Raw genomic sequence first — 13985 nt, forward strand, 5'->3', positions numbered from 1 at the left:
ATTCCAAACAGCCTCCCTCTCCTCAAAGCAGGTGAATTCTTACGTTTAGTTCTCTGGAACAAGGATCCTGAAAACCCAGGGCTTGCTTCCTCTAATTAAGCAACAAGGAACTGAAAGCTTGGAAGGCAGAGATTTACGTCAACAGGTTCGGCGTTCTCACCCGGGGTTTCTCCCCAAGGCCCCTGACGGAAGCCCCGCCCCGCCCAGCAGCCCCGGACTGGCGAGCAGCCGAGGACAGTTCAGGCCGCCAGCGGGCCTGGGGCAGCCCAGGGGAGGCATGCCTTCATCCCTCGCCTCTCTCACTTCCTACCTACTTCATTCCCTCACCCTCTTGGTCGTCTTCATCTCCACTCCCTTACTCTCTCACCTCTCAGCTTCCCCATCCTCACCCTGTCTTCCTCTTCCTTCCTTCTCACACCCTCCCATCCCCATCACTTCTAACCAATCTGAGCCCATAACCTCTCAGCCTCCTCACCCCATCCCTTCCCTCACCCTACAACCCCCTGTTTCAGCCTCCTGACCCCCTCCACTCCTTCAGCGCTCACACCCCTTTTGCTTTGCTTCCCCGATTCTTGGGCCTTCCATACAGCTACTTCTGGATCTGGACGCCAAGAGGTTCTAAAAGGCCCTAACGCGGCAATCCCCTGCAGGCTGGCTCATGAAATATCTCCTCCAACCAGCCTTCTCTGGGCCTTTCTGAATTTGAGGGGCTGAAAGTAGTAACTGGGCTCACCTCATGGGTTCGTTGCAAGGACTGAGTGCAATAAAGTGTGCACTCAATCCTTGCAACGATGCACTCAGTAAAGGAGCCGAGGATTGTTTTAGGGATTAAAAGGTGACCATAACTGTGATTATTGTGATAATGCCACACAAACATTTGTATTTGATGACTCGCCATTGCTCCATTGGAAGAGTATCTCTGCACTGCGTCTCTAATGTTCTAGGATCTCATTATAAATGGGATTTACTAAGATTTATAGAATGCTTACATTATTCTCCCAGTTAGTTTGAGTTGTATCAATATGTATTTGTTGAATAAATATTTACTGAGCACCTAACGAGTGCTAAGTGCTCTGCCAGGAGCTGAAAACAAAATGGCCTGCCACGTATGGTTGTGTAGTTTGTGCACTGCACAATGCCAGGTGTTTAGTCACATCCTAATCACTGTAAATGCTCCCCCTCCTCCACCTAGAATTGTGCCGTGCACAACCTGCATGGGCACACAAAGTGCCCTGCCTGCTCTCTAATCAAATCATCCCATCATTATATAATTGGAAACTCGGATTTGTGTAGCGAAGAACAAGTAAGGGGTGAAATGGGGTTTTATTAAAAGAGAGCTGGAGCAAGGACCAAATCATGTAGAAACTCCTTGGCTAGATTAAGGATTTGGATTTTTATCTTTGAGGCAATGGAGGTCATTGGAGGATTTTTAAAGGAAAGCAACTCAATCAGATTTGTATTTAAAAAATATCCTCTGGCTGCTATGTAGAGAATAGATAGGAGCCAGCATGGAAGCAAGGAGTCCTTGATGAGGGTTTTTGAGAGAGAAATATTTATGGCTTGGAGTAGCATGGCAGGAAAAATAGAGGAGGGACAAAATGTATCAAGGACAGGAGTGGGGAAGGAAAGGACTGGATGGAGGCTGGTGACTTTTCCTGAAAGGGGAACCCAGGAGGAAGAACCCATTTGCTCCAGATTTCCTAACAAAAATCTGTGAAGGCCTTTATGGGCATTTGGACACTTAGAGTCTTCTCAGCAGCTCCAAGAGCTGAGCAATGAAGGGTAAGCAGAGAAGTGGGGGTAGAATAAGAGACTGTGGCAGAGCCCCAGCTCAACTGCTCTGGTTTAGAAAGATGCTGCGAGCTCATGGAGATCAGGGCCTTTGTCCTGAGCTATGCTGGGAGCCTCAAAGTAGAGCAGCCATCCTAGCCTATAGGTGAGAGCAAACCTCAGCATCTGAACTTCACAAGGAAGGTGCTTTTCTCGAAAACTGCCTGAGGTGCTGGAAAGATGAGTCAGCCCCAGACACCAAACGTCTGGACAGATATGAACAGGCTCAGAGGTCTCCCTGTTGGAGAGAATAGTATTAAACTTCTAAATAGGCTTAATCCAACCCACAGAGACACGCCCTAGCTGTATGCAAATCTCCTTTCCACCCTTCACGTGGGATTAGTCGTGGATGTCTTCCAAATCTAATTCTGCTCCAGAGAAATTCTCAGAGTGGAGCTGGCACCTCTGAGGGCAACGGTCCCTCACAGATCAACGGCCCTGCTTTTCCGCTCAAAGGCTTGGTGATGGACATGACCCTGAACCCAGGCAGACAGGCCACCTTCTCCCGGAGGAAGGCTGGACTTCTTGACACCTTTCTCTCAAAAGCTTGGCAATGGAGAAGCAGCCCCAAGCCTCACAGTGGTGCCCCCTCCACCTTCAACCCAGCAAAAGTGGGTCAAGTCCTTCTCACATTTTGAGTCTTCTGACGTCTCCTTCTGCCACATCTCTCTGGCTCCAGCCAGAGATAGTTCTCTGCTTCTAGGGACTCATGTGATTAGATTGGGCCCGCATGATAACCCAGGATCATCTCCCTATTTTAAGTCTGTAACTTTAATTACACCTGCAGAGTCTCTTTTGTCATGTAAAGTAACATATTCACAGGTGTGACACCAGGGACAAAGGTTATGGGTGCCAATATCCTGCCTATATCAAAGAAGGGGAGAACTGTACATCTGGGCAAGAAAGCGTGAAGCCTAAATAAATGCCACTTCCTTCATAGCTTGTCCCAGGGCCTGTCCTGCTGAGTCCCACAGTCTATACAGGTGATTGGTGATAGAATATGCTGTGACTGTGCAGTTCCTTATTCTCAGTGATAGTCGCAAATAATTAGTATTCCTATCTCAAGTGATACATTTGGCAGAAATACATTGATCCATCCATGCTTAGGCTGACACACATGACTCTATACATGCACACATGCGCATATGTGCACACACAAACATACAAACACATGCATCTGCACTTAGCCATATATGCACGCACACATGAACACACACACACACCTACACTCAAACACATCTGTTTGCACACAATGCATATAAATACATTCACACGCACATCCTCATATGCACATGCAAACACATACACTTCCCTGTCAGCAACTCATTTTCCTGGGAATATCTGAAGTTGGTTTGACCTCTCACCAAAGATCACAGGCCCTCTTGATAATCACGCCATCCCATATTAGGTACTCTTTATACTTTCCCAAACACTTACATACACGCTTCCTGCTTAACCTTCTCTACAACCTCTTGAGGCAGGCAGAGGAAGGAGTATTAATACTAGTATTAATAGTATTAGTATTACCCCCTAGTATTAGAGGGGAGACTGAGACAGGAAATGCCAACCTTATACAGTGGTAAACCCGAATGCAGGCATTTCGTCTCTCAGTTCTGTGGTCTCACTGTCACCACACAGGAGAATTTATTGAGGATAATATGCAATATAAAGACTATTGCTCCTTCTGTGTAGCTGCTAAGCCACCTATAGGCTTGTTTCCTGTGGATAAAGACTATGGAGGTATCTTTGCGTTTGGCGTGATCCCTCTCATGCCATTCCTCAGACCAGGAGATGATACAAGTGACACATTGTAGCAATTCCTGCTCAAGTCCAGAATCCCCATTTTACCACTGGATTGAAGATGAGAAAGCAGGGAATTCCAGCCCTGACCAGGGATCCCACCTTCTGATGAACTGCCTTCTATGGGGTGACTCTCGATCTCCAGCCATTTCATCAAACATTAGATCCTATACGAGAAGCTGATGAGAGGCTGTGGATGTTGGGCCAGTTTTCCTTATGAGGAAGATGGAAAGCGAGAAGGCAATTACGAGATGTGATGGTTAAGTTCATGTGCCAACTTGGCTAGGGTGTGGTGTCCAGTCGTTTGGTCAAGCAAGCACCGGCCTGATTGCTACTGTGAGGGTATTTTGTGGATTTAAATCATCAGGCAGTTGGTTGTGTATATGACTGATTGTATCTACAATCCACAAAGGACATTGCCTTCGGCAGTGAGAGGTCTTAATCCATGTGTTGGAGTCCTTGAAGGGAGAGCTGATGATTCCAGCAGTCAGAAAGAAAGAATTTATATCTCTCCCTCAGCCAGCCTGCTTCTCCTGGGGAATTCACCAATATCTTCATCCGAGTCTCAGCTTGTGGTCTCCAATCCCTGCGGTCATGTGAGCCAACCCCTATAATAAATCTCTTAATATTTACATATACATACACACACATAGATATGTATATTTATCTCTAAATTTATCTATCTGTCTGTCTATCTATTTGTCTATCTATCCATCCATCCTGTCATTTCTGTTTCTCTGGGGAACACTAACTAATACACTAGTTCTCCCAGAGAACTGGTTTGCAGGTGGATAGGTTCAATCAATGGTTATATAATGAGATATTGGATGTTTCTATTGAACTGTTCCTGGAATGTAACAAGTGCTGAATAGATGCTGTGATTATCATTACAAGCCACCCCAGTCTAGGGGTATACGTTTCCCCATAACAGTGACAAAATAGTATTCTCTCATTCTTGCGGTACCTTTGTGCCAGGCACTGCTAGGAGCAGGCGACGCGGGCTGTCAGGACCCCACGAGCACACGCTCCCCTGGCTCCTTCCCACTGGGGTTGCACTGTCCACACTACTCTCACGTGCCAGGCGGTTTCTCCACTTCTGAACTAGGAGCCAGATGTCACATCACACCTGCGAGAGACAGGGGCTTGCCCGGGCTGGGTGACATGGGGCCGCTCTGGTGTCACACTGCTCCTCTGGGGCCTGTTTGTCTCCAACACATACCAGGGCCTAGTGCCAAGATCCCTCCTTCCCCTTTCCTTTTCTCTCCTGTCCATTCCTCACTGGAGGCCCCTAGTGGACCACGTCGTCCTGGTCTGGGTCCCCGTGTGACTCGGCAGCTCGGAGAGAAGAGGGAAGACACATGCTGGAAGCCTCCCACGAGCTGGTGCAGCTCCCCTTGTCCAACCTTTCCCTTGCTTCTCCTGCCCAGAGGTTAAATAAAGCTCCATCCAACACCTGTCTCTGCCTAACCCGTGGAGACCCCACTATGTAAATCAGACACCATGAAAATAGTCTAGTAAGTGATGGAGGCATTTGATTCCACTTAATGGGATGGATCAGTCAGGCATGGACCTGACTGTAAACAACAAGATATCCTACTAAAAGGAAGCTTAAACCACAAAGACATTCAATTACCTTGCAGAACAAGAAGCCCAGAGATAGGTGGCCCTAGGGTTTGGTGGCTGGGTGACGTCGGCTTTTCCCATCACACTCCTCTGCCAGCCTCAGCCTGACAGCGCTGGGTTCCTGCCCTCCACAAGATGGTGGCCACACTCTGACCTTCACATCCTCACACCTCGGCATGGAAAGCAGAGAGAAGGAGGTGGTGCATGCTCTTTTCCCACATGGTTTTTTTCTTTTTTTTCAAGGAAAAAGAGGACCTCTGTTTCAGATATAAGGCTGTGTCTGAGCCGAGACCACGAAGAGCGACAATTACAACAGTGACAATTACAACACACAACTTACCTCTTGCTTGATCTGTTATTCCACTGACAAGTTCCCAGCCAAGATCCGAGAAACCTAACTCATTTGCCATGGAGGGTCATTGTTCTCTTTCTTACCTGTTCTCACTTGTTTCACCTCTCCCACTCTGCTGTCTGTGCATCCTCATCTGCCTATACCTCCTTGGTGGCACCCCTGAGAGTCAAATATGGTCATGTCACAGGTCAGCAGTCCGAGAGGCGGGAGTGACAGTGACCCTGTAAATGAGGGAAACTTGTACTAAACCATAGAAAGGATGTATATAGTTCCTGAATTCTTCCATTCATCTGTTCCTTCCTTTAACAATTACACATTAGTCCTGTCTAAGTGCCAGGCACTGAGCTGGGGAACAGACAGAGCCCTGTCTTCATGAAGCTAATAATCTAGAGGGGAGACAGGTGATAACAGAGAATTGCACAAATAAAGGTACCATCGTCCATCATGATTGATGCTAAGAAAGACATTTGCAGAGTTGCTGTGGGCTCTGAGTGCCTCTGGTCTGGTCCGGGATGGAGTTGGGGGGAGTGACCAGGAAAGGCCAGCGTGGAGGGAGCAGTGGAAACTGCCAGGCCTGGGGGAAGGGACCAGGCAGTGTTGAGCTCCAGCTGCTACTAGCCTGTTAGAGCCAATGGCACGCATCTCTTTCCAACTCTGCAGTCTGTGGCTTCACGGTGGTGACTTGAAATAAGCCATGGCAGGAGTATTTACACTACAGAAATGGGCAACTACTACTAATCAGGGCTTCTTTTTCTTAGAGAGACAAGAACACTTGCCAGCTGGCCCCCAGGAGACATGTACAGCCCTCTTCCAGCTGCAGTTGCACGGTCTCTCCAAGCCGGTGCTTGCTTACTCTCCTCTGCGAACCATCTGCTCAAAGTTACCCAAATCAAATTTCTTCCCTCCAGTACCACCTGCTCTGCAGACCCTTCCCCATTTTAGCACACACCTTCTTGGAAAACAGGCTTCTCATGTCTGCAACAATCAGGGTATATTGTATCTTCTAAAATTCCCTTAAAACTCACCTCCAAGAAGCCTACGTCGATTAACCCAGCTCCACCTTGATGCTCCATTATTTGGTGCCACTTAGTAGGTGTGCTTTTTATTTTCCACCTGTGGGATTTGCTGCTTTGTAGCCAGCCTCAGTTAAGTTCACAGGTGTGCAGTCAGCCTTGCCAAGGGACTCTAAGTTCCTTAGGGTCGGAGGGTTCGTCTTCTTCTTCTCCTATCCCCCTAACCCCCACCTCCTTCTCGACTCCTAAACAAGGCTAATGTGAGGCTGCGCATTAGGAGTCATGATCCAAACGCTTAATCAATGAATGTAAAGATATCAGCAATGAGTTCTGGAAGGGAGGAGGAAGGGGAGGGGAGGCACAAGCCTGTTTTTTCCCTCTTCTCCAGTGTGAAGCAGGAAGGGAGCAGCGTGGAGTTGTTAAACCAAGGCAGGGTCTTCAAGGTGTGGCACAATCCTCCTGGCCCCTCTGCTGACCAGCTGTAAGATCTGAGCATCTTACTCTACTCTTTCTGAGCCTCAAGTTTTCTCATCCTTAAAATGAGGACAATAAAGTTCTCCTCAAGGGTGGGACGTGATGATAGATGAGAGAGCACATGGCAGCATGTATAGCAGATATCCAGTAGGCACCCGAAAGGGCTGTGTTCTGGTCACCCCTAGGACACCATTTACTCTTGGGCTCATTGTATCTGACTCTGGGACTGGGTCTGGTTTTCTCATTGCTGTTTCCCCAACATCTCTGCACGTTGTTGGTGCTTCGTACTTGTTGACTGGAAAAACCAACTGCGGTATATCCGGCGGTCAGGCAGCAGTTATTTATTTTATTTTTGCAGCCTTTCCCCAGCCTCCTCCCTTCACTGCAGTAGCGTATGCAGCTGGGTCCTATTATTCATTCTCTTCTGGCTTTTGCTTTGCCCCCTGCCCCCCTCCCCACTACCCCAGCAGATCTAGGCGTCCTCAGCTGCGATTTATACCCTGCCACTTGACTCCTGGCCTGACCCATCAAGTGTAGGCCCCCTGTGACAAGCCGCTGTTTTAAGTCTATGCAAATTTTCTGTCCCAACTTGTCCCTGCTCTCCGATTTCAGCCCTGTGGTCTCTGGGTCATCCTGTGGTTTGCTGAAGGTCAATCCCGAGAAACTCTGAATTTTCTCAAGTGGAACCCGAATGCCGCCGGCGAGGGAAGAGTGCCTGGCAGATTCTGGCTCCTTCCTCCAATGGGGACCACCTCCCGAGCCCCACCACACATCCACCAAGGAGGCGTCCAGTATTGAAGGGACCCTGTCTCCTTCTGTTTTCTGCTGCCATTCAGCTATTTCATTAGCCAGTGTCTTGACTTGGGAGAGGCAACCTGGGCCAGCGGGTCCGGACCCGCTTGAGTTCCCCATGCCTTCCGGGGAAGAGACGGGCCAGTCTCAACAGCCCCTAGTTGAGGGCTCAGCAGGGAGAGTCCTTTTCCTCACGCTCCACCATTAATGCCCATGGCAGCAACTGCCAGTTCTGTCCATCCTGGGGAGATGACCACTGGGAGCTCCTGGAGGGCCCCAACCCACAGCCTCAGAATCTGCTGCAGGCCTGGCTCCCACCGTCAGGAGTCAAAGCTCACTCTTCTCGGCCCTCAGCCATCAGTTCTAGGAGGGACACCACGACACCAGCCAGGCTCTGGGCAGGCTCTGTGCTGTCAATTCCTCTCCCTCCTTTTCTTTCTCGTAGCTCCTGCCCTCCCTCGACGGTCCCCTCCCTTCCTCCCTCTGCTCTGGCTCCTGAAGCAGAGGCAGTGCTCCAGCCGAAACTCAGACCTGCAGCCAGACTACCATGTAACTGAGTGGAAGTCCAGGCAGTCATGACATCACCCTTGTTCTAAAAACCTCCGCTTTGGCTCCTCTGATGAGTTCACATCCACTTTAGGGTTTGGCTCCAAAGCCACCGGCTTGCTTACTCCATATTACCTAAAAAGAGCTCCTTTCTCTCTGCAATCCTCCCCAGCCTCTGCGGTCACCTGCGGCTCGTGCGGCGGCCATCACAATGTTCCAAGTGAAAGGACAGAGGCCCATGGTGCTTTTGGCTCCTTGGAGCCCTTCTGCAGAAATCTCTGCAACCGCCAACCAAGTATTTTTCAAATCCCCCTTAAATATATTAACATTTTCAAAACATGGAAAGCAATAGTAAAGTTCAGCTGCTGGCAGGGCACATCAGGAGCAAAGAGGAGGGGCTCATCACCCGTTCCTTATGCTTCCCACTTCCCCTCCCAGCCTCACCCTCCTTCAGGATCTAGTTTTCTGCCAGGAGCAGCTCATCAGTGTTGGTGTGACAGCTTCTAGGTTGATGGCATTTTATTCCTCTCTCTGGGAGGGGCCCATAGGTCTACACTAATATTGACAGAACAGTATTCCTGTAGCTCAGAATTGTGACAACTTTGCCCCAGACCCCTGGCCACTCAGTGACAGCATTGGCCACTCAGTGATATCATCTTGTGTCTTGGCCATTAGGTTTTGGGCTCCAAGGCTGCTGCTCCAGGTGGAGGCCATGGTGACTCAGTGGCTCTTTAACTGAGGCTTTCTTCTACTCCTGAAATTGGCTGCTGTGTCGCTGCTGCTTCCAGCACACTCACAACCCTGTCTCTGTTCCAAATGCTGATGGTCCAGAGTGAGCAAAGCAGCATTCGCCTCCTCAACAGCTCCTAGGTGACCAGCCTTGACCCCCCTGACAGATTACTGCTCTCTCTCTAGCTCCTGTCTTGGGAACTCTGGCACAGATCTGTGTAAGCCGTGTTTGAGGGCACCAGGCAAAGGACATGCAAAAGGAGAGGAAGATTTGAGTGGCCCCCATTCAAAACTAATTTCAGAGTTTCCTCGCCCCTCTGGAGGTTACCCGTTGTCCATGCATCAGGCACATGCCTTTGCACTCTCTCTCTTAGAGTACTGAGGCCCAAAGGTGATCCTGTATTAGGAGCCTCTGATGAGGAGGAAGGGGACAAGTGATTGCCACACAGAGATTCTGTTTTCTCCACTCTACATAGATGCAGCCAACACTGCCAGTTGTAAGCTGAGCCGGATTGTCTGTTGGTGATCTTCACCCGTTTGGGGCCTCATCTCCTCTGTAGTGTGGGGGCAGGAAGCCTGGGAACTACATTTCCTGGAATCTTTTGCCAGCAGGCTTCTGGTTTACATGCTCTAATGAGAGACACACACCTGGGAATTGGAAGGCATAAGGCAAAAACGGGCCATCTTCCCCTCCAGCAGTGGGGGTAGACACACTGTGTTTGGCAGGCAAAGGTTTTGAGCTGCCTCTGGTTTTCCCCTGAGTCACCTGCCTCTGGGCTGCAGGTGGCTGTTATCACTGGCGTTGGCTTCCTGTGGTCGTCACTTCCTAAGGCCCTAGTGTAGCTGTGCGTTTCAGACCTAACACCAGCCTTCTCTGACCTTCCTTTAGCCCTTACTATACACTTAAAGCACCCAATTTCCTGTATTGAATTCCAAAATAGGTTCTGTTTTCTGACTGATACACATACCTAATATCTACTTCATGCTCTCTTCCTTATGAATAGAACCCTGATTTTATCACCTAAAATGTCCAAATGTCACTGCTTTGACCAATAAAACATAAGCAAAAGTCTACTAGGGATTTGGGAGATATGTTTCACTTTCCTCCTTCCTTGTGGTTTCTTTCTCTTTCCTCCTATTTTCTGCTTTCCACCCAGAACTTGGACTTATAATATAGTGGATGGAAGGCTAACAGCCCCATTGGAACCAAGAGGAAAAGGCCAAGGAAATTGCAGAACGCTCAGCTCTGAAATCTCTAAACCCCTGATCTAATACTAGGAATGGCCTCTTCTGAGATAAAAGACAATTAAAACCCTTAATTTATGTTAACAATAGTTTGGTCATGCTTGCTGTTATATATAACCAACGGCGACCCTACGGGATCTGATAGAGGTGCTCGTCTGCCCATCCACGCCACATCTCCGGGGACCGTCGTTATACTGAACCACATCACTTCAAGGATGCTGAGATGGAAGGCAGGTTGCGGACTCTTCTGTATAAAGAATTCCTTCCAGAAGCCCCCCCTTGGCCTCTCCTGTGAATAGAGCTCTAGGCAGCTGCTTCAGAAAAAACTCCCAAATATGTGCAAGCATATCTGCATCTGCAGGATGTACACACCTTAGACCAGCTTTCCAGTACCAAAGTGTGCGTGGGATTTATCTAGAATCTCTTACTTGGCCAAACTCAACTCTGAAATATGACCCATCTCTTCCATGTCCTAATGCCTATATAGCAGTCACAATGCTACACGTGAACCAGGTTCGCAAATTGACTCAGATGGATAGAGAAACTGCATCTTCTTGATTGTCTCTCAGCTGCTCTGCCCTTCACAGCCCCACCTTCTGCATATGGGAGAGAACTCCTAAATTTTTGGTTGTTAGGGGTGATGGTATATGTATTGAAGAGCTCAGCTGGTGTGCTATAATGTTTGTATATAACAGACTACCCACCTCCCAGTTATCACTGTGGAAGAAGTTAGAATTAACATGAGTGATTGGGGCGATAACAGGAGTAATAGTGGCAGAGAAGTATGTCTGTTTATGCAAGGTAGGGAGAGTGTTTTTGCTTATTAAGGAAAAAAACAAAGTAATTTTGTCCAAAAAAAAAAAAAAAAAGAGTTTGGCTATTTAAACCAGCATGTGAAAGAGGATGGTTATAGAAAGTTGTAGAAAGCTTGCGAAAGGAGAATTTTATTTACCTCGAATTATGATACCTACAAATAATGAGTCTCAAAAAATGCAATGAAATGTATAAAAATGTTCCCAAAGCTGGTTCAGTTTTATGGGTTTATTCATGAGATTTTTCAGAAGGAACTTGTGAATCATTTACTGCAAAAAAAAAAAAAAAGAATTTGTTTTTCTCTCTATTAAAGTGACAAATTAGTCTTATTCAGTCCCCTCTTCACAAGTGGTAATAAAAGTCTTTCTCTACCTTCTGTGTAATCCTTCCAGAGGGCAGAGATTTTATATTTCAGAATGACTTTCTGTGCTTTGGACTAATTTTATCCTGCTCTTGGTTATTTTTAACGTAACAAACTACAAAAGTTTCTCACTTTGGAAAGAGCAGAGGTGCTTTAAAAGCAATTCTGATAACCATGGCCCAGCACCCAGGTTCACACACCAAAATAATCGTCACAAAGGACTTTCCAATGGTCACATTCCCAGGGACTGGCCCAGGGTCAGTCATGTTCCAGCTTCCGGTGGAGACGTGTGAGGAAAGAGCAACTAGATCTGCTGTGTTAACTCTTTCTTCCTCAAGGTGTTACTTTTTTCCGTGTTATTTAAAATATGGTATTATCACTTTGATCCATAGGTAACAGAGCTACAGCCATTCATTCACAAACACATATGTTCATTCTTAATTTAGTAATCAAATTTCCTCTGATAATTCATTGGATTTTGCCTTCCCAAGATCACATCTTAAATTTAAAAAGAATAAAATTTTCGGATGTCTTTTACCCTAAAATGACCTCTGAGATTTTCCAAAGAAAATCACCAGTTTTTGTTCTTGTGCCCTATGAAAAGAGGGATGGATGCTAAAAATGATTCAGTTTGCCTGACATGCCCCAGATTTCTTAAGTCATCAAACACTATAGTGAAAGCTGCATGTGAAGTGTCGCAGAGCAAAGATTGAACTTCACTTTCCCCAGGTTACTTTTGTTTGGGTAAAATATTATTAATGTAAATGTGCCTTCAAGGTTGCAGGCATTATAGGGAGGCTCTGGGGATACTCTCAGGGGAAACACTGATCTAACCCTTATGAGACAGTTACGTATTATACCCTAAAAGATTTCACTCTTCTCCATTCTTACCATTGACAGGTAATTTCAGATTTTCTCTCCTGCTTGCTGGAGGTTTTACTACAAATTACAAGCTAGAGAGTGGGTCTTCAATAAAGAACAGTCTCAGCACCTCCGTGCAAAGGACTGTACCAGCTACTCCTTAACTGTCACTTCTTCAAGGAATGGACTCATGGCTTCCAAGTTGATGTCAGTTAGATAATTTTCAGAGTCAGGATTTCCAGGACTCGTTTTAGTCCAGAAGCAGATGGCTTCCTGAAAGCAGGCTGCAGACAAAGATCCAGGGGAACAAGCGTGCGTTGTGTAGGATGGAATGAACAGTTAGGATAATCTAATGGTGGTTGTTTGCTTTCATTTTCATGTTCAGTATTTTATTTTATTATGGAGACATGAGAATCCTCTTCCTTTTCTTGATCAAGTTGGTAGTCTATGTTTCAGTAAACTGAAATAAAAAAACATTCTTTAAATGCTGCCTTGTTTTTACTGACCTCTCAATTCAGGAGCAAATATCATTTACTGAGCCTCTTCACTTTTATGGTAATATAGTAATTTGTATAGATAAAATTAAAATGTCACCTATTTTTTCACCAGGATATATTTAAACAATTTGTGCAACCAGAGCATTTTTGTTATTTGAGTGTCCAGTTTTTTCTTTGTGTTGCTAAGTGACAACATATCATTAATGGAGCCAGCATGAGGGTGAGGCTGGCTCACAGAAAATTGAAGAGAACAAACTATTTATAAGTGCATGAAAGAAAGAATGCTTGAAAGTGATGGTTAATTTAGGTAGGTTTGTCCAGAGTGATGCCCCGATAAATCCCAGAGTGATTTGAACAGTGAATAAAAATGTGTTTACAAATTCCCCTTGAGGGAACAGCAAGAAAGGGGGAAAATTCAACTTCCCCATTTGGAGAATTCCTGATATTCTCACAAGTAGTGGAGACAACCAAAGCAATAGGTCAAGCCCTCAATCTTGGGGTTTGTTCATATGAAACTTGTCCACGCAAAAGATAGGCTAAGCCTACTTAAAATTAGGCCTAAGAATCACCCCCAAGAGAACCTTTTTTTGTTGATCAGATGTGGCCTTTCTCTCTCAGTCAGCACTGCAAGCAAACTCACTGCCCTCTCCCTCTCTATGTAGGACAAAATAAAGTGTCGATGGTTGAGAGTTCCAAATAGAGTCGAGAGGTTATCCTGGAGGTTATTCTTTGCATTATATAGATATCACCTTTTTTAGTTCAAGGTGTATTAAAGAGGCTACAGGGAAGTGCCTGAAACTGTAGCACTGTGTTCCAGTAGCCATGTTTCTTTAAGATGATTGTATAATGATATAGCTTTCACAAGTGACGGTGTGATTGTGAAAACCTGGTTCTGATGCTCCTTTAATCTACGGTATGGACAGATGAGTAAAAAATATGGATTAGAAAATAAATAAATATAGGGGGAGCAAATGTTAAAATAAATTGGGTAGAGGAAAATACTAATGGTCAATGAGAGGGAGGAGTAAGGGGTATGGTGTTTTCAGGAG

The 13985-nt window shown here is 46.4% G+C and overlaps 1 long non-coding RNA gene across 1 annotated transcript; it reads right to left on the reverse strand.

The window, feature by feature from the left end:
- Window positions 1-5593: 5593 nt before the first annotated feature.
- Window positions 5594-8978, reverse strand: LOC143682658 (uncharacterized). The gene is made up of 2 exons (XR_013175216.1): window positions 8875-8978; window positions 5594-5826 (listed from the first exon to the last, which is right to left on the reverse strand). It is a non-coding gene; the product is annotated as an uncharacterized LOC143682658 (long non-coding RNA).
- Window positions 8979-13985: the final 5007 nt, after the last annotated feature.

Source organism: Tamandua tetradactyla, chromosome 5, assembly GCF_023851605.1.
Source record: "Tamandua tetradactyla isolate mTamTet1 chromosome 5, mTamTet1.pri, whole genome shotgun sequence".
Taxonomy (NCBI): Eukaryota; Metazoa; Chordata; class Mammalia; order Pilosa; family Myrmecophagidae; genus Tamandua; species Tamandua tetradactyla.